A 24,000-nucleotide genomic window follows, 5' to 3' on the forward strand; every position below is an offset into this window, starting at 1 on the left:
AAAAACCTACATAAATCCTACACGAGAACATCCATTAACAGATCATGAAATGAAAAAGCTGTCATTTATTTCCATTCAATCCTGCACTGTGAGACTGAATGCAGCTGTTTTTGGATCAGACATAAATGCTACTATTAAAGGATTATGCAATTATAATGTCGGTGTGAGGATACCTGACTTTGTGATACCAAATATTTTATATATACTAATTGTGGATGCGGACATGAATCTATAAATCGTTTTAAGTCCTCCGCAATTAAATGGCTGACATGAGACTACCATCATATATATATATATATATATATATATATATATATATATATATATATATATATATATATATATATATATATATATATATATATATATATATATATATATATATATATATATATATATATATATATATATATATATATATATATATATATAATGTGTGTGTGTGTGGAGATGAAATACACTTGGTTTAACTGAGTTCATTCATATATACTCAAAACCTGAATAGACTAGGCAATTATATAAGGATAATCCACTCTGCAATGTCAGCACAAAAAGGCTCCACTTTCGCAACCTGCAAAGCATCTAGTGTTCCTGAAATTCAGTTAGTTCAGTATTGGGCTCTATTAAGAACAGGAAACCTAGAAAAACGGGGTAATTCTTCTCATCATTATCACTATTACTCTAAAAAAAATCACGGAACTAAAAATGATCATAATAATGAAAAGTGTTATCTTAGTAGTATCTCTCAAGATTTATTTCTATCACGGATGAGAAACTTAGAGATGTGCAGTTCAATAAATACGGAAAACGAAAGTGAAAAATATCCGTAGTTTATCTAAAGGTGAGTTTACACTAGGCTTCAACCCACGATGCACACAAAAGACTCATCAACAACTCCTTCCAAATTCTTCTTAGCCCTGGCTAACACCACTAACACACCCTAATGAGTAGTCCAGTAGGCGGGGCTAACAAGAATTTGGGATCCCAAAATCTTGTTAGCCCCCGTCTACTGGACTGCTCATCAGGAGTCACGCCACACCACTAACACACCCTAATGAGCAATCCAGTAGTCGGGGATAACAAGAATTTGGGAGGAGTTGGTGATGAGTCTTACGTATGCACCGTGGGGTGAAGCTTAGTGTAAACTCACCTTAACAAGGAAGTTACTAAATCTCGTGTTTGGGCTGCGCTTGGTACTTGGATGGGCGCCTTCGATTATTGCTGGGCATGAAACTGGTCCTCCTTATACAGCTGGTTTCTCGGTAGGCAACTTTGGGAGACAGTGGCTGTGAAACATCCTCCTTGCTAAGTGGAAGTTGAAATTGCAATGACAGTCATTTTTAATAAACTGCGATTATTCTAACAACATTTAAAGCAGCAGAACTTGGGTAAAATCTCTCTCATTAGAGAATAAATTGCACTGACTTCTAGTGGCAACTAAACAGGCCATATTAGCTGCAATCCGCAAATATTCTTTTGATTTCTGGACCTTCAAAGAGTACCATCCCCTGGATATTAAAAAAGCTTAGTGATAAAAACGAGATTAGATATATATATATATATATATATATATATATATATATATATATATATAATATATATATATATTTGAACAGCTGTATAACAGCAGCCAAAGTTGAAAAAATTTCCCTTTCTAGACTGAAGACATTAGGGTGTATTAAATCTCTCTCTCTCTCTCTCTCTCTCTCTCTCTCTCTCTCTCTCTCTCTCTCTCTCTCTCTCTCTCTCGTTTTTTGAATACAAGGCATCGGGGAAAGATAACTAACTTTATTAACGGTGGCGTCAGTCACATTACCGAAACCCGTCCCGAATTCTGGTCGAAAATTTCATTCAAAAAAATTCTTTTCCTGTTGTATTTACTCTGCTGCACTTTCCATTTTCGACGACAAATGAGAAAAAAAGGGGAAATATTTGATGACTAGTCGGGAAACTTTTTAAAAAGCAGCAACGCGATATATTTTGTGAGTAAACTACGTGAAGAAAACTGACAACTACTTAACATACGATTGCAATTTCCGGTATTTCATCTTATTTATATAATATGTCTTGTTTGTTTGTTTGTAAGGTGTTTTTACGTTGCATGGAACCATTGGTTATTCAGGTACGGGACCAACGGCTTTACGTGACTTCCGAACCAAGTCGAGAGTGAATTTCTATCACCAGAAACACACATCTCTCACACCTCAGTGGAATACCCGAGAATCGAACCCACCGCGACTGAGGTGGCAGGCCAAGACCATACCGATCACGCCACTGAGGCGCTTCGACGAATACTCTTATAAGGATTTTCCCTCAATTCCGTTGCTTAGAATTAATGACTATAGCTGGTTCACTTAAGGTAGATTCTTGGGTGAGCCTTACTCCTACGAGACGTTTGTTTGGCGACCGCTGACTGGCTGGGAGCTGCCTACCTCCCGGTACCAGCCAATCAGCGGCCGCCAAACAAACGTCTCGTAAGCATAGGGCTCATCCAAGAATCTACTTTAAGTGAACCAACTATAGTTGCGTAAACATCGAGTAAATTCGCGCAAATAACCTAAAAAAAAAAAAAAAAAAAAAAAAACTTTCATTGATTAGAGTACCAGACTCATTTGCCACTTAATATGTATATTTACCTAATTAAAAGAAACTGAATTCAAAATGTCTGCTTGGCTGGAAGACATGAGTCCTCATATTATCTGAAACTTCACATAAACTAGGTAGTTTTCCTAAATGAAATTCAATTTTTGATGTCACAGAAATGAAGTTTTCACTCCGCTCAAGAAATTTATATCATAGGGATTAATACGGTTCGCCGAGCACAAACTCCATTATCTACAGATTACGAAGGTATTTTCCATTAGATAATCATTTAGTGGACGGTGATCTTACTAAAGGACCAGACGAGGGTAATGAAGGAGAGTGACCGAGGATAATGATGGTAGTACATTCTAGCGAACGCGTTGACACAGTATGTCCTGAATCTCTTTTCATTTTGCCTGGTGAAGTTTTGCTCGATTTAAATCTGAATTTATTTTCGAGAGAGAGAGAGAGAGAGAGAGAGAGAGAGAGAGAGAGAGAGAGAGAGGCGGGGGTGTCAAAGTCTAGAAGATTATTTTGAAAGGAAGAGAAGTGTTGCGCTCAGAAACGCAAAACAACAAAGACAACAACTTTGACTGCATAATTTCCACCCTCGTACTCTGTTCCCTTTAAAACCTATTAGCAAATGCAGCCTTTTTCGTAATATGCTCTCAAAGGATTATGGGACTATGTGCATTTGTCCACCTTTATGGACAATGATAATCGCTTATTCTACGTAAAGCAAAACATTTTAATGCGTGATAAATTACCTATTTACATGACAACAATCCTTTATAAACAAACAGATTACAATATAATAAGGTAAAAAATAATAGAGGATATCTACGCTATACAAACATAATAAATTACCAGACATCCACTGCAGTTTTGAAATGCCAGCAGTTTCGAAAATGCAGTTCAAACTTGCCCAAACAAGAAAGAAGCAAACTAAGAGCTGTGACCTCTTGGTGTTATCCCTTGAAAGAGAAAATAACAGCTCTTCCAGGATCACAACCAGTTCTAGTAAAAGTGAACTGATATAACAACAGGGAGCAGCTACGCTTCGAAAAACTACTGATCGAGCAGGGCGTGATTAATATGTTTTTATTTTCCAACTGGAAGATATTGTAATATCACTCCATGGTTGAATGACATTCGTACCTTTTTACCAATGTCCTTCCAACAGTCTAATCATCAACAAAACATTCGTGAATAATTACTGCAAAACCACCAAAAATGGTATATAATGCACTGTGAATTAGTCTTATTTAATTTCAAAATACAATATATAATATTTATAAAAGATGAACATTACAAAGTAACGAAGTACAAAAAAAAAGTGTTAATATATGTTCTTTACACTAACAAAAAAAGGGGTAAAGTTTACATTATATATAAGAGCACTTAAAAAAAAAAAACTAAAAAAAAAAAAAAAAAAAAAAAAACACTATGACCAATGAAGCCATCCAATCACAAGAGTTATAATTAATATATTCATATGGTAAGTAATTTCCCAAGTTGTCCTTATATCAATAATAGTTGTCACCTTATTTTCCATTTTGATCTTATTAACTGTGAATTAGTTTTTTTTCCATCCTTGTAAGAAAGTAATTCACAGTTAATAAGAGCAAAAAGGAAAATAAGGTGATTATTATTGATAAAATTATAAGGACACCTTATAAATAAACTAAGATACTTTTGAAGCCCAGTAATAAATACGTGAATAAATAAACAAACAAAGATATAAACAAAACCACGAATAGACCAATAATAACCATATGCCCTACGATCCATAGCTCATCGAACGGAATGATGGGGCACTCGCGATTATGCTCCAATTAAAAGGCAGCATCCAAAGGACTCATCCGGATTCCAGCCAATCAGTGGCTGATACCTAAACGACATTCGCTGGCAACTTTCCAGTCGACAAGTTCGGTACCTGTAACTAATCTGTATTTCATCATTGCTCTAAATAATCAGGAGAATGAGTTGGGATGAGTTTTTGTTTTATTTCGTTTGCGCTATGGGAGATAATATTGCTCGTTTTTATGATGATTTTTTTATGTGAATTTTATTCATGGACGGCATGAATTTTTGTTTGCTTTCAAACGAATTTCCAAGAAGAAACAAAGCAGACTTGAGCCATGATACGCAAAGTTGTTCAAAATCTTGTACAAGGTTCTGATAAACATCCGGAAAATAAAATATGCCTGGCCATAATTAATAAAATAAAGATCTAAAAAAATTAAAAATTATAAAGTAAAAATAGTAAAAATTAGAATAATAAAACAATAATAATGATATCATAAGTATGTCAGTAGGTCGAAAGAACTTTGGGTAATTCCATCAGCTCATCAGTTCTGGTGATTGGACTGGCTCCGCCCACATATTCATTTCTCTGTGGTCCAATAGAAAGACACAGTGGGCATTTGACTGCGGTGATACGACAAGAATGACAGTCTTTTAGACCAACAAATATACCCAGTTAATGGAGGGTTTGGAGGGTGAAGCAGTGTCACCCAATATATCAACCTCACTGTGAGAACATCAAATGGGAAAAGGTCTGGTCATAATATTTTATGGAAACCCACTGTAAGAGGAATTTTAAAAATTTAAAGCAAGTCGAACTAAAAAATGCCAGACATGTGTATCGCACCGTTTGCTACGAGTGCCTAACTTGAAAGAAAAAATTATATGACCACGATCTCAATTAACACGAATAAAAATATAAACGAATTCCTGGCATACTTAAAAACTATCATGACAACTTCGAAATGAAGTTAAAAACAAAATTCTTGTAAAATAACGCTCAAATGGTCTGTTTAAAAAAAACAAGATGAAGACAAGATGCCAAGACGTGTATCAGATGAGGAAACAAAGAGTTCTTACGTGCATATTGTCCACTCGAGCGCCCAAGATGATGATAAAAAGTCCCAAGTTGTTGCCAGATGAGTTTTTGGGGTTAATAACGGAAGGTTTCAGAAGGAAGACTTAGATCCGGAAAGTATTATGGAGAATATGCTCAAGTAAGACAGAGCGAGGACGAAGGTATTCCATTACGATTACCATAAATTTTACACACACACACGTTCACGCGCGCGCACACACACACACACGTTCACGCGCGCGCACACACACACACACGTTCACGCGCGCGCGCACACACACACACACGTTCACGCACGCGCACACACACACACACGTTCACGCGTGCGCACACACACACACACACACACACACACACATATATATATATATATATATATATATATATATATATATATATATATATTATATATGATACCCATAGCCTAAACGCAAAATACCATAAGGAAAAAAGAAAGTTAAATACAGACAAAAGGAGAGGCAGAGTTTATATGAGAGAGAGAGAGAGAGAGAGAGAGAGAGAGAGAGAGAGAGAGAGAGAGAGAGAGAATGCCATTCATGAAGTGATAAGTGATGAATATATGGAAAGAAATATAATGAAAATTTCCAATGTGCAATATCTAGCAACTAAAGGACTCGTTTAAGAAAATATACAGAATATGGAATCAAGGTATTTCACTCCAATTACTGTTACTAAAACCAGATATCTCGCCAAAATGCGGATAAAATGCGTAGACAGAAATCTCCACTATTCCCAGCTTCTGGTATTTGGCGTCGTTGGCCCCGAATTACCAGAGATGCTGCGAACCCTGATAGCCATCAATCCCTTAGTTTCGAGAGGCGACTAAACCTGAATCATAAACACCCTCTGTGGCTCGAGGGAAGCATCCCCCGCGATCCCCGCTCCCCCCCCCCCCCCTCTCTCTCTCTCTCTCTCTCTCTCTCTCTCTCTCTCTCTCTCTCTCTCTCTCTCGTCTTATTTAGGTGGTCAAGAATATGCTCCACAAGTTGTGGCTAAGGAAATCCATACATAAAGAAAAGTGATAAATTGATCGTGCTTCTCCAAACTCATTTCTATTCAGCTTACAATTTTGATTGCTTCATATTTCTTTTTCTGTGCATACAATTCTTTTTCCTGCGACTCAGTGACCTGCCAAACTCAAGCTCGGTCACTTTGTTGATGGAATTTGCGTCTTAATCAATTATCGGATTCTGCACACTCTAGATGCGAGAGGGATCTTTCCCCGATAGTGACCCCCTAGGGTTTTCGGGGGTCGTTATCTAGGGCCAATATTTCTTGGGGGTCATTATCTCTTATGATATCAAAAGTCTTTTGTTTATGTTTTGACGGTCATCCCCCAACGCGCTTGTAATGAACACGACGCGAAGGTGGATACACCATACCGGGTAAAAACCGGGGGGGGGGGGGGTTTGGGGGGGGGGGGGGGGGGGGGGGGGGGGGGGGGGGGGGGGGGGGGGGTGGGGGGGGGGGGGGGGGGGGGGGGGCACTAGCTAGGAAAGATCCGTGAGAGGTATTGCAGTTGACAGAAGCAATGCTACCAATACAAGCCGACGGATCCACGTTATACGACACGATACGAAGACCTGATTATACGTGCATTTTAACACGTAGTTATCCCAGTATTTCGATGATTTTTAAAAATGCCCCCATCGTCTAATATTGGATGGATCAAGGGAAAATCATCATCCCTCGTTCATACATTAAATGGCGGATCGTATTGAACCCCACCGCTGAAAAACCTTCTGCATCAGCCGTTTCATACACTTACACCGAAGTTCTATCCGGTCCAGACATTTGAACTTCAAAAGTAAATACACAATTAAATAAATTAATAAATAAATAAGATAGCCGAGTTAAGCATAATTATGTTAAGATTATGCAAATTGTTTAATGAACCGGAATACATTTGGTAATGCTTTTTGCCAAAGGGTCACAATTTAATCTGAATTGAAGAGATAAAACCAGGGCAAATCCTCAGTAGAATTTGTGAATTAAAACAGAAATCAAATTACATTATGTTACGGAATGTGACTAAAAAACTTAAGAGCTTATTAGGTAGTCGGCATAATTTGCATTTGTAATTGAATTACAATTATATAACCGTGCGTGTAATTATCAAGAAAAATTTTTGACATACTAAATACTGAAAATTATTGAGAGAAATTATATCTCTATCATTTAAACTGCGTCAGAGATTAAACGTCGGTATATATTCTATTGTTAATAAATACGTATAACAATCCTGAGACTTCATGAACAATGGCTACGAAACAATACATAAAAGCATAAATATATATAAAAACCTCGATTACCTGAATAATTCCTTTGATAGCCTAGACTATGCTATTTCTCCGTTGCCGAAGAATTCTGGCCTAACCCATGTTGCTTTTATTTTACGTTGTGAGTATTATGCACAAAAAAGAAGAAGAAAAATAAGAAGAAGAAGAAGAAGAAGAAGAAGAAGAAAAAGAAGAATGAAACATTCAAAATGTCTAAAATACTTTCACATAGTATCCTAACCCACCTAACCTTTGCATTCCAGGTCGTGTAACTATGTCCAAACGCAAGATTTCAAAGGGTATTGTACTGAGAGCAAAGTGTAAGAGTAATGAATGCTGCTTATGACTGTAGCAGGGAAAAAATTAAAACGATCAGATTACAAGAAATAGACAGTAGAAAGCAACTGAAGAAGTTCAAGTTGCTGTAGTAGACTTCCCCGTTATACGCATTTTCTACGATGACCGTTGTCTATGTAACTATTCATTTCGTCCTTGACTTCAAGCACCCTTCCGGAAATGGCCAGCACCAGAAGTCTAGCATCCTCGATGCTAATGCCTTCTTTTTGGGGCTGATTCCATTACATTTCATCTTCATACCTTCGTAATAATATACTGTATTTCTTAACATGCGTGAGATTATTAAGCATCCCCTAAGCGAAGCTGAAATGTCCACTCTTTAAAATATTTCTTTAAATAAACCCCTAAATGCCATTGACAGAGATTTAAATTGAAAAAACTGAAGATGTAGTTCAAAGCTTCATGGATATAAACGCATATAACTCAGGCATCACAGAGTACCTTAGTGAGTCTGTTTCCATTCCATAGCGAGAGAGAGAGAGAGAGAGAGAGAGAGAGAGAGAGAGAGAGAGAGAGATTGTACCATCAAGCTGCAAAACCAAAGAACAAAGGCCAACCTGCCATGAAAAAACAGCGAAAAGTCTATTTCTGCGTCAAAGGAATTCAGCCAAAATACGAGTTTACATTTGAAAGCACTCATCAAAGGTTTGTATAAAATTATCTCGGACGAGAGAGAGAGAGAGAGAGAGACAGAGAGAGAGAGAGAGAGAGAGAGAGAGAGAGAGAGAGAGACAGAGATTCTGCTTTGGGAAAAAAACTTAAAATGAATTTATTTTAAAATAAAATGGAGGCACCATTCCATGCAGAGCTAATTACCATAATGAGGAGGCTGGCTTCTGACGTGTGTTGGTCGTTATTATAAACTTTAATGAAGAATGACTCACTCTCTCTCTCTCTCTCTCTCTCTCTCTCTCTCTCTCTCTCTCTCTCTCTCTCGAATGAAAACCTACACTCACTGCTATTAGGAAAGTGGTCCTAGGCGTAGCATGTATGCCATATGTGCATATTTAAAGGTATAGTAATAATAATAATAATAATAATAATAATAATAATAAAAGTAGAAGCAGAAGAAGAAGAAGAAGAAGAAGAAGAAGAAGACGAATGAGAAGATAACAACAACCAAAATTCCGCGCCAATATCAACTCAAATGTGAAGGCAAACGAAGGACCAAGTCTCAAAAAACACACACACACACACACACACACACACACACACACACTAGTCGCAGTCTGAATGAGACGGAACATGTCGCATTCCAGCAAACGTTCATTCTGATTTATGATTTCTGATCTTGTCGCTTTCAGATGAATGGTCTCCTCCGCTTACCATAAATAAAGGACCGTCCTTCCTTGCGAAATGAGAGAGAGAGAGAGAGAGAGAGAGAGAGAGAGAGAGAGAGAGAGAGAGAAAATAAAATTTCTGATCACTTTTGTCCTCATTCGGAAACCACAAGAAGATGAATTCCACTAAATATTTTTCAGAAAAGCATCTCGCAGGAATAACTAAGTTTCACCCTCTCATTCAAGTGGTACTGACAACAACGAGAGCATTAGAATTAAAAATTATCTGAAGTTTCTTCGGCGCAATCAAATTTTCTGTACAGCGTACAATGCTGTATGAGCCGTGGCCCACGAAACTTTCAGCCACGACCCAGTGGCAGCCTGTCCTATAACGTTGCCGGAAGCACGATGTTGGCTAACTTTAACCTCTAATAAAATAAACACTATTGAGACTAGAGGTCTGCAATTTGTTATGTTAGATGATTGGAGGGTGGATGATCAACTTAACAATTTGCAGCCCTCTAGCCTCAGTAGTTTTTAAGACCTGAGGGCGGACAGAAAAAGCGCGGACGGACAAATTCATCTCAATAGTTTTCTTTAACAGGAAACTAAAACCTCCTTTTGGCGTCGCAACTTAATACACAGCGCCTAGTCATTATCTGAATAGGTGACCATACATGAACGCCATTTGCCAAAGGACCTCATTAACACTATAGGGTCACAATGAGGCCCTAAAAGCCAACAGAGCTGTGAGCGAAAGTATCTAGGTTTGTGTCCTTGAGAGTCATGAAAAGAATCCAATATCACAGAGATAATTCAAAATGATGTCTAGACGTTGGTGCTTGACGCGTCGCAATGGTTCAGGTTTATGTAAATGAGTAACATCCATTCAAACCAACGGCGCTACATAACACAGAACCAGACGTTTCAACACTGATAATAACAACACGAAAAATCGCGAAGGAAAAATCAGAGACCAATTCGTTTACGGAAAATACTCGACACGACCTGGAGTGGTAATTTTTTTTTTTTTTAATTCTCATTAAAAAAAAAATTATATTGGTTGTTTACAAATATTTACATTTATGGTGAAAAATAATTTACAAGAATTTTGAAACATTTACAAAATTGCTATGTATTTATCTATGAAATATTGTTTACAGGCATCTCCTAATTGTAATCTAAAAAATAATTTGGATCTCTGCATCCTTTCCTGAATCATTGTCCTCAAGTTTGGGTCATTGAATAGTTTCTCATTCTTATATCATTGCCACAGTCCAATAATAAGGATACTTATTAATATTACTGTAGTGTATCTGTCTTTTCTAGAAACTGGCTCAAAGTCAAACTTTATCGCCTGTACCAAAACAACACATTTAATCCTACAAACTTGCAATAGATTTTGCCCAAACCAAGCTAACAAATTTTTCCCTAAAGAACGAAAGCAAAATACATGCATCATATTTTCAAACAATATCGTATCGTAGGATCGCCGGTTAAATTAAAGAGGAAGATCCAGGCGCCAGGTTGTGAGACCTGCAATGTTGTACTCGTCCGAAACATGTTTAACTAAGAGGAGAGATGAGAACAGGATTGACGTGACTGAGATGAGGATGTTGAGATGGCAATGTGGACTTACAAGAAAGGATAAAGTTAAGAACGAACATGTTAGAGGCACTATCAAAACAGCCGCGGCTTCAAACAAGGTGAGGGAAAGTAGACCGAGATGGTATGGACATATAAAGAGACGAGAGGAAGACCACCCGATAAGGAAGATGATGGAGATGGGACTACCAGGTGGGAGAAGGTTGGATAGACCAATATTGCGATGGATTGACTGTGTGATGAAAGATATGAGGGAGTTGGGATTGAGCGTGGAGGATGCATTGGACCGAGGGAGATAGAAGAATGTGTTGAAGAACATTTACAGCCACCCCAAATAAGGACAAGCTTGTAGAGAAAAAAGAAGAAGAATAAGAAGAAATTTTCATACAAAATTCTGACGACGATTTTGGAATCCACTGGGGATTACTTCCTACAAAGTACCATAACTATTGACTGGTATAACTGCTACGGCCGAGGTCCCATTGTTATTAATATTCTTCTATGACGTGAACAACCAGATTCTCACTATGTTTATTAATCTCATTACCTTAACCACACTAATTAATAACCAACGTTCTTTAGTAATCGAGGTTAGTCTTTTATATAGGGAAATTGAAAAGGAAGAATATCAGTACATTTTTCATCTTCATAAATGAGTTTTATCATTGATTTTTCGTTTATATCCTCTTTGTTTAGCGAGATAAGATCATATGCTCTCGAAGGAAAAATTCTGGTTTGGACAAATAATTAGTTTTGTTAATTATGGATGTTTTTCTTATTACCTTGGTAATAATTATCTCAATTCAATAAGACGCAAGCGACGTTGTTCATGTATATAGTAATGATGAAAATACAACTCAGTTTATGCTCCCTGGTACTGTATAAAATTTGTCATAATAATGATTACATGTATACGATGGTTAGTGATGATAGTACTTGCTATACCCAGATGACCTACGTAGTGAATGACGTACATAACTGGTAGGTAGTAACTATGCTGAAGTATAGCAAAGGTTGGAAGTACACGGGGCTATAGTAGATTCACATCACCCGTGCATCTGATGTCTAGGCCAGTCCCTTACGACGCTTCTGATTGGCTGTTGATAACCCAGTCACAGGACTGGAAACTCTCAGTCTCTCGAAAGAGTTCACATAGGCAGGATGTAGGTTCCACCTCTACTGAGGAATACTTTTGAATGACGTATCCCTCAGGAGAGGTGGAACATACATCCTGCCTATGTGGACACTCGAGAGAGAGTGAGAGTTTCCAGCCCTGTGACTGGCTTATCAACAGCCAATCAGGAGCGTCGTAAGGGATTGGCCTAGACATCAGATGCACGGGTGATGTGAATCTACTCTAGCAGCCTACATCAAAAAAAAAAAAAAAAAAAAAAAAAAATTTTGGTTCAATTAAATAAATGTGGTTATTGAGAAAAGGATCCGTTTTCCTGTTATGACCTGATTTCCGCCAAGTGACCATCTTCAAATGAAACTTTTTTTTTTTTTTTTTTTTTTTTTTTTTTTTTAAGTGCTCTCGTGCATCAACGTATCTCTGGCGACGAAAACACGAATAAATTCTTGCCATGATAATTTACGAATTCATGCCCGGTCCCAATCCCGGATGGAGGAGATATGAGCGCAGGGTTAACGCACCAGCTTTGCCAAATACCAAAAGTTGACTCAATTTCTAGTGGTTCCTGAAATATGAGGACCCCTAAACAACTGAGCAGCGTCTGCAAACTTTGGCCATAGTGCCACTGCTACCCCTCATTTTCACCCAACCCTCCACCCTTAAATATATATGGACAGAGAGAGAGAGAGAGAGAGAGAGAGAGAGAGAGAGAGAGAGAGAGAGGAACAATCACAAAACCTCCAAACCAAAATAAATATATGGACAGAGAGAGAGAGAGAGAGAGAGAGAGAGAGAGAGAGAGAGAGAGAGGTATAATCACAAACCCTCCACCCTTAAATATATATGAGAGAGAGAGAGAGAGAGAGAGAGAGAGAGAGAGAGAGAGAGAGTTATAATCACAAACCCTCCACCCTTAAATATATATGAAGAGAGAGAGAGAGAGAGAGAGAGAGAGAGAGAGAGAGAGAGATACAATCACACACCACACTTCAACACATTTCCAAAGAAACAAAATCTTGGAAACGTGTGCATATCTCCCTTGGTCACAGACGAATTCCTCCTTGCGCATAAATAGTTTTGTGTATAGACATTTTTGTCTCTTGTATAAACATTTTCGTCTCTCAACGGATCCCATTCCACGACAGATGGACGACGAAGGTTTCAAGAAATAAGAGATTCTCAGCAGCGCGATGACCCACTACAAAAGACAGAATCCCATAAAAGGCGAAATTCTCACGCGGAAAAGATCCATTATTGGAAGAAAGAGAATATAGACCGATGTACCGTAAAAGGATATTACACTACGTATATCTCTCTGAAAAAAAATATTAATATTTACTTTGTTTATTAATTCTTTGGATGGAATAAATGTTTAGTCCCTTTGTCGATGTTTCTGAATCCTTTGTCGCTCGGATCAGTAATCCATTATTTTAATATTATGAAGTTATCTACTTCATATCAATTGTCTAAAGCAGTCATCACTAGAATGAGGTTCAAAAACATATATAATGTATAATATAATGAGGAATAACGTCGTAGTTCCCGAGAGACGTTATATTCTAAAGCCTTCGATCTTTATACCTTGAAATCAAATTTATCATTCCAGATAACAGAACACATCACTGCAGCAGATTTTCATGTGATTATTTTATTTACAGTTCAATTTATGGAAATTAAAATATCGCAACTGATTCTAGTTCCCATTTAAAAAGAATCCCTTCAAGGCAAGCTATTTCTAATGTCTTGTTTCATATTGTCCCTAATTCCATAAACCCAGATACATTTTATTGTCAATGAAAGCATTAACAAACAAGTAAGATATGCCTTCGGCGCAATCGAGTTTTATGTACAACTTATAATTAAGGCCACCGAAAACAGATCTTTCGGTGGTCTCGTTATATTGCTGTATGAGCCGCGGCCTATGAAACTTTAACTACGGGCAGGTGGTGGCCTATCACGTATCGTTGCCAGAAGCACGATTATGGGTATCTTCAACCATAAATGTGATAAAACCTACTGAGGCTAGATGGCTGCAATTTGGTATGTTTTATGATTGGAGGGTGGATGATCAACATAACAATTTGCAGCCCTCTAGCCTCAGTAGTTTTTTAAGAGCTGGGGACGAACAGAAAAAGAGCGGACAGCAAAAAGTGCGGATAGCTTTCTTTACAGAAAACGAAAATCAAGTCGCCTTTAACCCAAAGATGTTGAAACTGCTCCTAAAATCTTTTTTTTTTCTTTCTTTCTTTTTTTTTTTTTGTTTATATGATGTTTTTACGTTGCATGGAACCAGTGGTTATTCAGCAACGGGTTTTAACTTTTATTTAAAATATCCAATGGATACAATATATTATTTTATTACATATTACGTTGAACAATATATATATTTTTTTTTTTGCATATACACTTAATAACTTAAATAACTCTTTTTTTATATAATTGTGCAAACATTCAGCGTACAATAGTTTAATTGCCATGCCGACTTTCGACGTGACTGCTTCTTCTTTAGCGCAGCTACACAAAACCTGTTTTTTTTTCAGTCTGATTGGAATTTACTCTTTTGTTCGGTTAATTTATATATAATTTCCTTATCGACAGAACTGAATTAAAGACTTTGCTACTTATGCAGGTCCTCAATCTCTCCGTCGCAACGTATCTGTTCTGTTACCTACAGATTACGTACCGGTCCATTTTCCCCGGGTGTTCCACAGAGGCGAAGGAAGTGAACATAGGAAGTGAACTTGTGGAAGTTTATTTACGAGTTACAACGGAAACAAAATGACCCATCTGATGTACGACACTGTTCATCTATTACCGAGTATCGTGCCGAGTACATTTCAAGAATTTTACGGCTGATATTAAAATCTGTTTCATTAAATTATTAAACAACATGCAGAACACGCGACGACCAGTAAAGTTTCGCACAGAGAGAGAGAGAGGGAGAGAGAGAGAGAGAGAGAGATAATGCATGATCTCAAAAACATCATAAGATAACAGTGAGATACAAAGTAAAAAAATAATAGAGAGAGAGAGAGAACGCATGATCTCAAAGACTATATAAAATAAAAATGAGATACAAAGTAAAAAAGAAGAGAGAGAGAGAGAGAGAGAGAGAGAGAGAGAGAGAGAGAGAGATCAAAAACATTATAAGACAAGAATGAGATACAAAGTTGAAAAAAAAAAAAAAAAAAATCGCTCCCACGCACAAATGATCGGAGTCTTTCGTCGGGTAAACTTCGGAACTTCCAGCTTCCTCCCTCGCCCTTGTCAAAACCCCTCGTTCCTCCTCGTGACAAATGGTCGACCTTCAGAGGGAACAACAGATCTCCGATCGTTGGTTCGACCAACCACCGCACGAAGAAGAATCTCCAATCCATTAATTACAGTCTTTCCTAACCCTTGATCAGCACCAAAGGGATGACGACGGAAACTTTGGATTCAATGAAATTCTCTCTTCTCAATCTCATAATTGTTATTGTAACGTCGGTCGAGGAAATAAAATAATTAATCAGTCGAACATGGGTCTACGTACTATAGTAGATTCACATCAACCGTGCATCTGATGTCTAGGCCAGTCCCTTACGACGCTCCCGATTGGCTGTTGATAAGCCAATCACAGGGCTGGAAAGTCTCAGTCTCTCTCTAGAGTTCACATAGGCAGGATGTATGTTCCACTTGTCCTGAGGGATAAGTTTCAAAAGTATCCCTCAGGAGAGGTGGAACATACGTCTTGCCTATGTGACCTCTCGAGAGACTGAGAGTTTCCAGCCCTGTGACTGGCTTATTAACTGCCAATCAGGAGTGTCGTAAGGGACTGGCCTAGACATCAGATGCACGGTTGATGTGAATCTACTACAGTTTTCTCCCGTCTACCGTCCTTCAACACGAATCTCTATTTTACTGCACATGGTGTGCGCAAGTTTGCCATACAACATGCGCCACCTTCACCACACTTCACTATCATAATAGGTCTCTTTGACCTTCTGATGCCAGAGACTTCATTCCACGGCACTCTTTTCCCACCCGCTTGTTCCCGTCCTGCAATACGTGTTAGATGTCATGTACTACATCACAACAGTTGTCTTGTTATAGTCTCAAGATCAGAATCATGACGGCGGCTGAGGAGTTGTTCTTCTTGTAGTCTTCCCACTGCATAACTTTCCAGACCAAAAGGATTTCTCAGCCCTTCGCACATCCTGGAAGTTTGTTATCTTAATGAAGGGAATCAATTTACTGTCTCCAGTTCTCTTATACCAAATCTAAACTTAAAGAGAACGTAATAATGTTTATAATCTAGCACTACAGTTCCCTTCCTTTTTCCTGTTCACTTGAAATGGTTGCAATCGAAGCACAGCATCTATGTATCAACCTCTCATGAAAAGTCACAATTCCACACAAAACGCAATATTCTTAAGAATAAAAACACTGTTTTCAAGAGAATAATGAATCTCCCCTTGATGACTTGATCTCAAGAGAAAAACAAAATAATTGTTCTATGGAACAACGAGTATATTCTCACCCATCTATCCCCAGGGGAATTTCAACCTCAATTGGGTAAGTACCAGGAGTTCTAAATAAATGACGCTTAGCTTTGGAATAAAAAGGAAATTTGTTTTCACGGAGGCTTCTTATGGGTCTCTGGAGAATAAGCATTAAGTAGTGGTTACCCACTCCAACACACGCTACAGCAGCGAGGCCAACAATCGCAAAATGAATCAGGAAAGTAAAATAACATTGAAACTCACTTCATTCTTTATCGATCTGGAGTACGGTGTCAGCAATCATGCGCCCCACAACGAAGCCTCAAGAGGCAATGGGTCACAACGAAACTCGAGAAAAAGTAAAAAAGATTTAGGGTTTTTTTCCATCTGTCACCTCAACTTTGTGTAAGAAAGAGCTGGAGACACAAGATTGGCAACTAAATTTAACCAAAAGAAAAAGAGAGAGAAAATAGAATAACGAGCGAACAGCAAAAAGTTGAGATAATTTGAAGGAACGAAGAAATGAAGACATGGTAAGTAAGTGAGACCTTACAGACCTTACAGACCTTACATCTTGTTCGGGTTGCCCCAGGTCCCTCAGTATGAGGCACCTCTAATGTCTACCAGAGAGTTGCTATTACATCTTCCGGTATATTTTGCATCTTCCAATCTTGGATGGTCTGGGATGCAGTTTAGATATTTGTCGAGCTTATTCTTGAACACATCTATGCTCACTCCTGTTATATTCCTCAGATGAGCTGGCAACGCATTGAATAGACGCTGCATTATCGATGCTGGTGCGTAGTGGATTAATGTCCTGTGTGCTTTCCTTATTTTTCCTGGTATAGTTTTGGGCACTATTAATCTACCTCTGCTTGCTCTTTCTGATATTTTAGCTCAATGAGGTTTTCAGCTATTCCCTCCATCTGTTTCCATCACTGAATTATCATGTAGCGTTCTCTTCTCCTTTCTAGACTATATAATTTTAAGGATTGTAGTCTTTCCCAGTAGTCAAGGTCCTTAACTTCTTCTATTCTAGCTGTAAAGGACCTTTGTACACTCTCTATTTGTGCAATATCCTTTTGATAGTGTGGGTATCATATCATATTGCAATATTCAAGTGGACTACGAACATATGTTTTATAAAGCATAATCATGTGTTCAGCTTTTCTTGTTTTGAAATCCCGTAACAACATTCCCATTTTTGCTTTACATTTTGCCAATTGAATTGCTAATTGATCGTTGCATAACATGTTCCTATTCATCATCACACCAAGGTCTTTAACTGCTTCCTTATTTGTGATTGTCTCATTATTAGGTCCCCTATATGCATATAGCTTTCCTTCTCTGTCTCCATAATTTATTGATTCAAATTTATCAGAGTTAAATACCATCCTATTTACCTCTGCCCAATCATATACTTTGTTAAGGTCTCTTTGTAGTGCGTTCCTATCTTCATCACAAGTAATTTCTCTACTTATTCTTGTGTCATCGGCGAAACTACTCACTACAGAGTCCTTAACATTACTGTCTATGTCTGCGATCATAATAACAAACAGTAATGCAGCTAACACCGTACCTTGTGGCACACCGGAAATTACCTTAGCTTCATCCAATTTCTCGTCGTTTGCAATAACTATCTGTTTTCTGTTGTGTAAAAATTCTTTTAACCATCTTCCTACTTTATCCACTATATTATGTTTTCTAATTTTCTTCGCTAATATATTATGGTCTACCTTGTCAAAAACAAAAGCTTTTGCAAAGTCTAGATAAAACCACATCTGTTTCCATTTACCACTTTTTATATAATTTTTGATATGTTTTCACGGTGGACTAAGAGTTGGGTTTGTGTACTTTTTCCAGGTACGAAACTATGTTGTCCTATATTAAACAGATTATTTTTAATTAAATGTTTCATAATATTTTTCTTCATTACCCTTTCATACACTTTCATAATATGTGATGTTAGACTCACAGGCCTATAATTACTTGCCTCTAGTCTTGATCCACTTTTGAATGTAGGGGTAAATATATGCTAATTTGTGCTCCATCATAAATCGTGCCTGTATCTACACTTTGTCTTAATAATATTGCAAGTGGCCTTTGCGATAGAATGAACTACTTTCTTTAATTTAACAAAATAGCAGGAACTCCATCAGGCCCTGCTGCAGATCCATTTAATTCATTAATAGCCTGCACAATATCAGCTTCATTAATTTCTATGTCAGCTAAATATTCATTATTTTTGTCCCTTACTTCTATATCATTATCTTCATTATCTATTCTAGGGGTGAATTCTCTTATATCGTTCTGCCAATATGTTGCAAATTTCTTTTTTTTCATTCGTTAATCTCCCTTCAATTCTTAGAGGGCCTATTTCTATTCTTCTTTTATTCATCTTTTTCGCGTATGAGCATAATAGTTTGGGGTTTGCTTGATATTTATTAGGGTTTTTTCTTCCAAGTCCCGTTTTTCATTTTCTTTTGATTGTATAATCTTTTGTTCTGCATTTTCTATCTTACTTTTTGAGTTCTATAAACTTTCCATGCATTTTTTTCTTTTGCAAGACCTTTTTTCCACTTTCTGATTTTCTGGAACAAGATCCTTCTGTCTCTTGGTATGCATGACTGATGTTTACTTTTCTTCTTCTGTATATATTTATCCACTATTTTCTCTAATATTTTATATAATATATCTGTGTTTACACTTATGTCATCACTTACGAAAAAAAAAAATATTATCCCCACTCTTTGTTAATTCTTCATTTATTCTGACCATTTTATATTTTTTTTACTGTAGAAGTTGTATTTTCCATATCCTTCCCACTTTTTCATTTCTTGCTTATCTCTGTTTTCACTTGCTTTGGAATGGACTGTTAATTCTATGACTTATGGTCTGAAATACTCGCATTATAAACTATTATTTCTTTAACATAATTCATCTCGTTCACAAATACTAGGTCTAAAGTATTTTCCTTTCTTGTTGGCAGGTGATTTATTTGTTGAATGTTGTATTCTAGTACCATATGTAATAGCTTTTCAAATTGCCTCTTATCTTCTGCACTACTATTACTCTCTTTTTTATATGTATAAGTACAACCACAATCTCTTATTCGTTCTTTCCATTCTACGAAAGGAAAGTTGAAGTCTCCAGATAGGAGAATAGTCCAGTCCTTGTGATTTCTACATATATCATCCAATTTATCTATTATTAAGTCAAACTCTTAAGTATTAGGAGGTCTATATATTACTATGTTCATTAATTTTTCAGATTCAAATTGTGCCGCTATTAGTTCACATTCTGAGTTACTATATTTCTCATATATTTTTCCTTGTTTTTTGTGTTTCCCATATATTGCGGTTCCCCCTTGATTCCTCTTTTTTCTATCTGATCTATAAGTTTGGAACCCTTTTATTTGATCATCATTCCCAGTCTCTTGGGAATACCAGGTTTCACTTATATTCATTATATCTATTTTCTCTTCAATTTGGGTTAGTTCTTCTAAGTACTCTATTTTTCTTTTTGAGTTACTCGTAACTAAACCCTGCACATTCATCACTATGATGGTTTGGGTGTTTTTTCTTTCATTAATATTGGTAATAATAAGGATTTTCCCATGTCTCTTTCCTGTTCTGGTATGTTGTTCTTTTTTTCATTTCCAGAAATTCTGACATCAAAAAATCCAACTTTTCCATAATATTTGATCTTCCTTCATCATAATTATTCATTTTTGTGGTCTGAATCTGCCAATATTCTCCGTATCTGCAATATCCTCATTTGCATAATAAATACAGTTATTATCTCTTGAGTAGAATCTTGGAGCTAAGGCTTTGAAATTTTTTGCTGACATCTCTGCATATCTCGTTGATGGCTTGCTTTTTTCTTTTACCTGATATTCATTATTCCTCTCTTTATTTGTTCCTTTCTTATTTTGGATTTTATTACTTGATTGATTATTTATTTGATTATGATTCATGGCTACAGGGTGCATATATTTACATTTTTTGTCGAACTAACATCCTTTTCCTTCTTTTAGGTTTTTGCATATTTTTGGATGCAGATCTCTGCAATCATCCTCATAGCCATCTAGGTATGCACATTTACCATATATTTCATAGTTGTGACATACCTTAGGATGTTTGTAGTAACATCTTTCTCCAAATCTGCAATTCCCTCTTTTCAAAAGGTTGCAGACTTTGTGTCTTTTTTTGTTATTTTTTTCCTCTTTCCCGTCATTGTGTAGATCCGGGTAGAGCAGCTTCGGGATTTTCTTTTGTGTTGTCATATCGTAATTTAATTCTTCGTAAGTATGCTGCTTTATTGCCTCATATGTAGTATCAATGAGTATCTCTGCATCCATACTTTTATCTTGTTTCTTTGTTTCCTTATTTTTTTCTGTCATTTCAGTTTTGTTTACTTCTCTTCCGTTTTCCTCTTCTTCTTCTTCCTCTTCCTCTTCTTCTTTATCCTTAACTATTTGTACATTCAATCTTGATTTAATAACATTGTCTATCCATGATAGACATGTTGAGCAAAATATTCTGGTATCTTTTCTCATATCTTGCATTACCTCAGCACATTGTGGATGGGTCGGAATGTTGCATGCAGCACATTTTCTGATTAGGTTTTGTGGATTAACTATGCTATACCACTTCTTACACAGTTTGCATGCTTTTGGCATTCTTTTTTCCTAATGCATCATTTAGGATATTCACAATGTTCACCTTATTCATTTTTTTTGTCGGAATATGTTGGTTTATGTATATTTTCTTTATGAGTCTCTTGACCACTTGGATTTTATTTGGAACTTCTTCAATTATTTTCAAGATGTTTTCTGTTGATTTGTTCCAGTTTGAAGGATTATATCCTTCTAATATATCTATGAATGCTTTTGTATCTCTTTGGTTAGGACTGTTGCTGATCTCATAGATGAGAAATGCCAGTTCCCTTCCTGCTACCTCATCGTATTGCGAATCTGACAAACAAACTAAGGCAGAGAGAGAGAGAGAGAGAGAGAGAGAGAGAGAGAGAGAGTATGAAGAATGGTGAGGACTGGGGGGGGGGTTGGGACTACATTGTAGAGGGAGTTCAGCTTTGAATCAAGGTTTGGTGAGAGAAAATATAAATGGATTAACACGGAAATATACAAAACAAAACGATCTACAAAATTTACTAAATTTCTGAACGGAATAGCAACATAAGCAGCAGCAATTAAGTGATAAAGAAAACAACCACCTAAATAAACGCAAAGGACAGAAAGTCAAAACAGAATAAAGTGTAATTTCCCCTTTGGGAGAAGAGAATTCTCAGTTGTCTCAATGGCAGTGGCACTAAATCCTCTGGGAAATCACTGTCAACATATTTCCATTAACAGAAGTTCGTAGCGAGGGAATATATCCAATTCAAACAACCAACCCCACCCCTTCCTAGGCCAACAAAGAACCCCCCTACCCTTACCTTACTGTCCTACACCAAGAAACAACTTACCGTTAGGGCTGGTACAATGGGTATATAGTCTTGAAAACGCTATATATATATATATATATATATATATATATATATATATATATATATATATATATCTATATATATATATATATATGTGTGTGTGTGTGTGTGTGTGTGGATTCTTCAGGAAAAAGTGCATAAATCATGTCAGATAGTTGTTTTTAAACGCTTGAATGGCTATTATTATTATTATTATTATTATTATTAATTATTATTATTATTATTAGATATATATATATATATATATATATATATATATATATATATATATATATATATATATTAATTATTGTTAATTATAATTAAGTAATACATGAACCGCTCAGGCTGCCAAAGCCGAGATGCCAATAACCTCAGCACATAGACAATATTACAAAATGTACGATTACTACAAATAAAAATAATAAATTGAATTGAAGTGCGCTTTTATTTAGACAAATTGTGGAGTTTAAAAAAAAAAATTGTAGTTTTACATCTTCTATTCTGTCTTCTTGAGCATCATAGAAAACAGTATTATTACGATTGAGGTGAAACATAGATATTTCCATTAGAATTACTCTCGTTTGCATTCTTTCACGGTCTTAGTAGTCTCCGTGCAAGAAACTTCCTTAATTTCAGCCGCTTCTTGCACTTTAATAAAAAGCACATCCCCTACACGCACTGTACCAATATATTTAGGCTTCATCTAGGGTACATTGTGGGTCTACCTCCTCACCTAATGTCTGCACATCCGTTTACTACCTATCGTATCGCCTCACAATCTCTCCACATGACCAAGCATACAAACACTTCTCTATCTATTTAATATTTCTTACGCCACACAAACTATGGAAGCAGTGTATCTCAGTACCGCCAATCTTTTAATCCCATTCATTGTCGCAAGTTCGTCTTCATAAAGGAATGTTGGTCAACACACCTTAACAATAAGAGCCCCTGGATGTGAAGCACCAACAAGATATTATTCGTTCCCTTTGAGTTACAGAGAAGGGTACAACTGATTCCACCTATGGATAAATCATCCAGCCCCCAACCTCCTTAACTTACATACCGCAATATCATTTAATTTTCTTATTAAAGCTTTCTTGTTTGGTAATTACACTCCTAAACAAGAAGGAAGCTTTCATTTTATTGAATAGTGGTCAGTTACACGAATACTTAATTTTTTTGTTTTTTAATTCCATATTATTATTTGATTTCCTGTTTTTAGAATTCAACATGGCCTGACTATAAAAAAATAATATTAGTAAAGAGGAGAAAACGAAAAGAAAATAAACACAGACTTAGTCAATATACATTTGATAAGCAAAACGAACGCACTTGCATATATACACTTGAGCTATAAACAAAGATTACACCACAACTTCTCTCAAAGAAAGATAACATGAGCAAACATTTTAAAGACAATGAACAAAAGCCCTCGTTGGCACGAGGCCACCTTCAGCAAACAAGTACGAGATGCGTCTCATCAGCCAGTGTCAACACTTGTTAGGTGGGCAAGACGGGAAATCCCCCACGTTGTAATATCAAGACTGTGATCACGTCTTAAATCATAAGTGAGCGTTACAGGCAACGTTACCATGGCAACGACGCTCCCCAATACGCAATTATACGTCGTAGGAAACCTGCCGATTGTTTTATTTATTTATCTTATTAGGGGTTCTTCAAAGAGTGGAAAAAAGCTCAGCCTTTATGCCTTGTTTGGATGTGATCTAGATTTATAAATTAAGACTGACATCATCTCTGTTATGCATTTTAGTGTTGCATTCGGGACAGAGAGACACAATCATCGATGCATTTTATGCGCATTTGGTTAAAACAAACTCATTTAATTAAAGAGGTATCATTGTCCTATTCTGTCAGCCCCCGAAAT

This window comes from Macrobrachium nipponense, chromosome 19 (assembly GCF_015104395.2).
Source record: "Macrobrachium nipponense isolate FS-2020 chromosome 19, ASM1510439v2, whole genome shotgun sequence".
NCBI classification, from domain to species: domain Eukaryota; kingdom Metazoa; phylum Arthropoda; class Malacostraca; order Decapoda; family Palaemonidae; genus Macrobrachium; species Macrobrachium nipponense.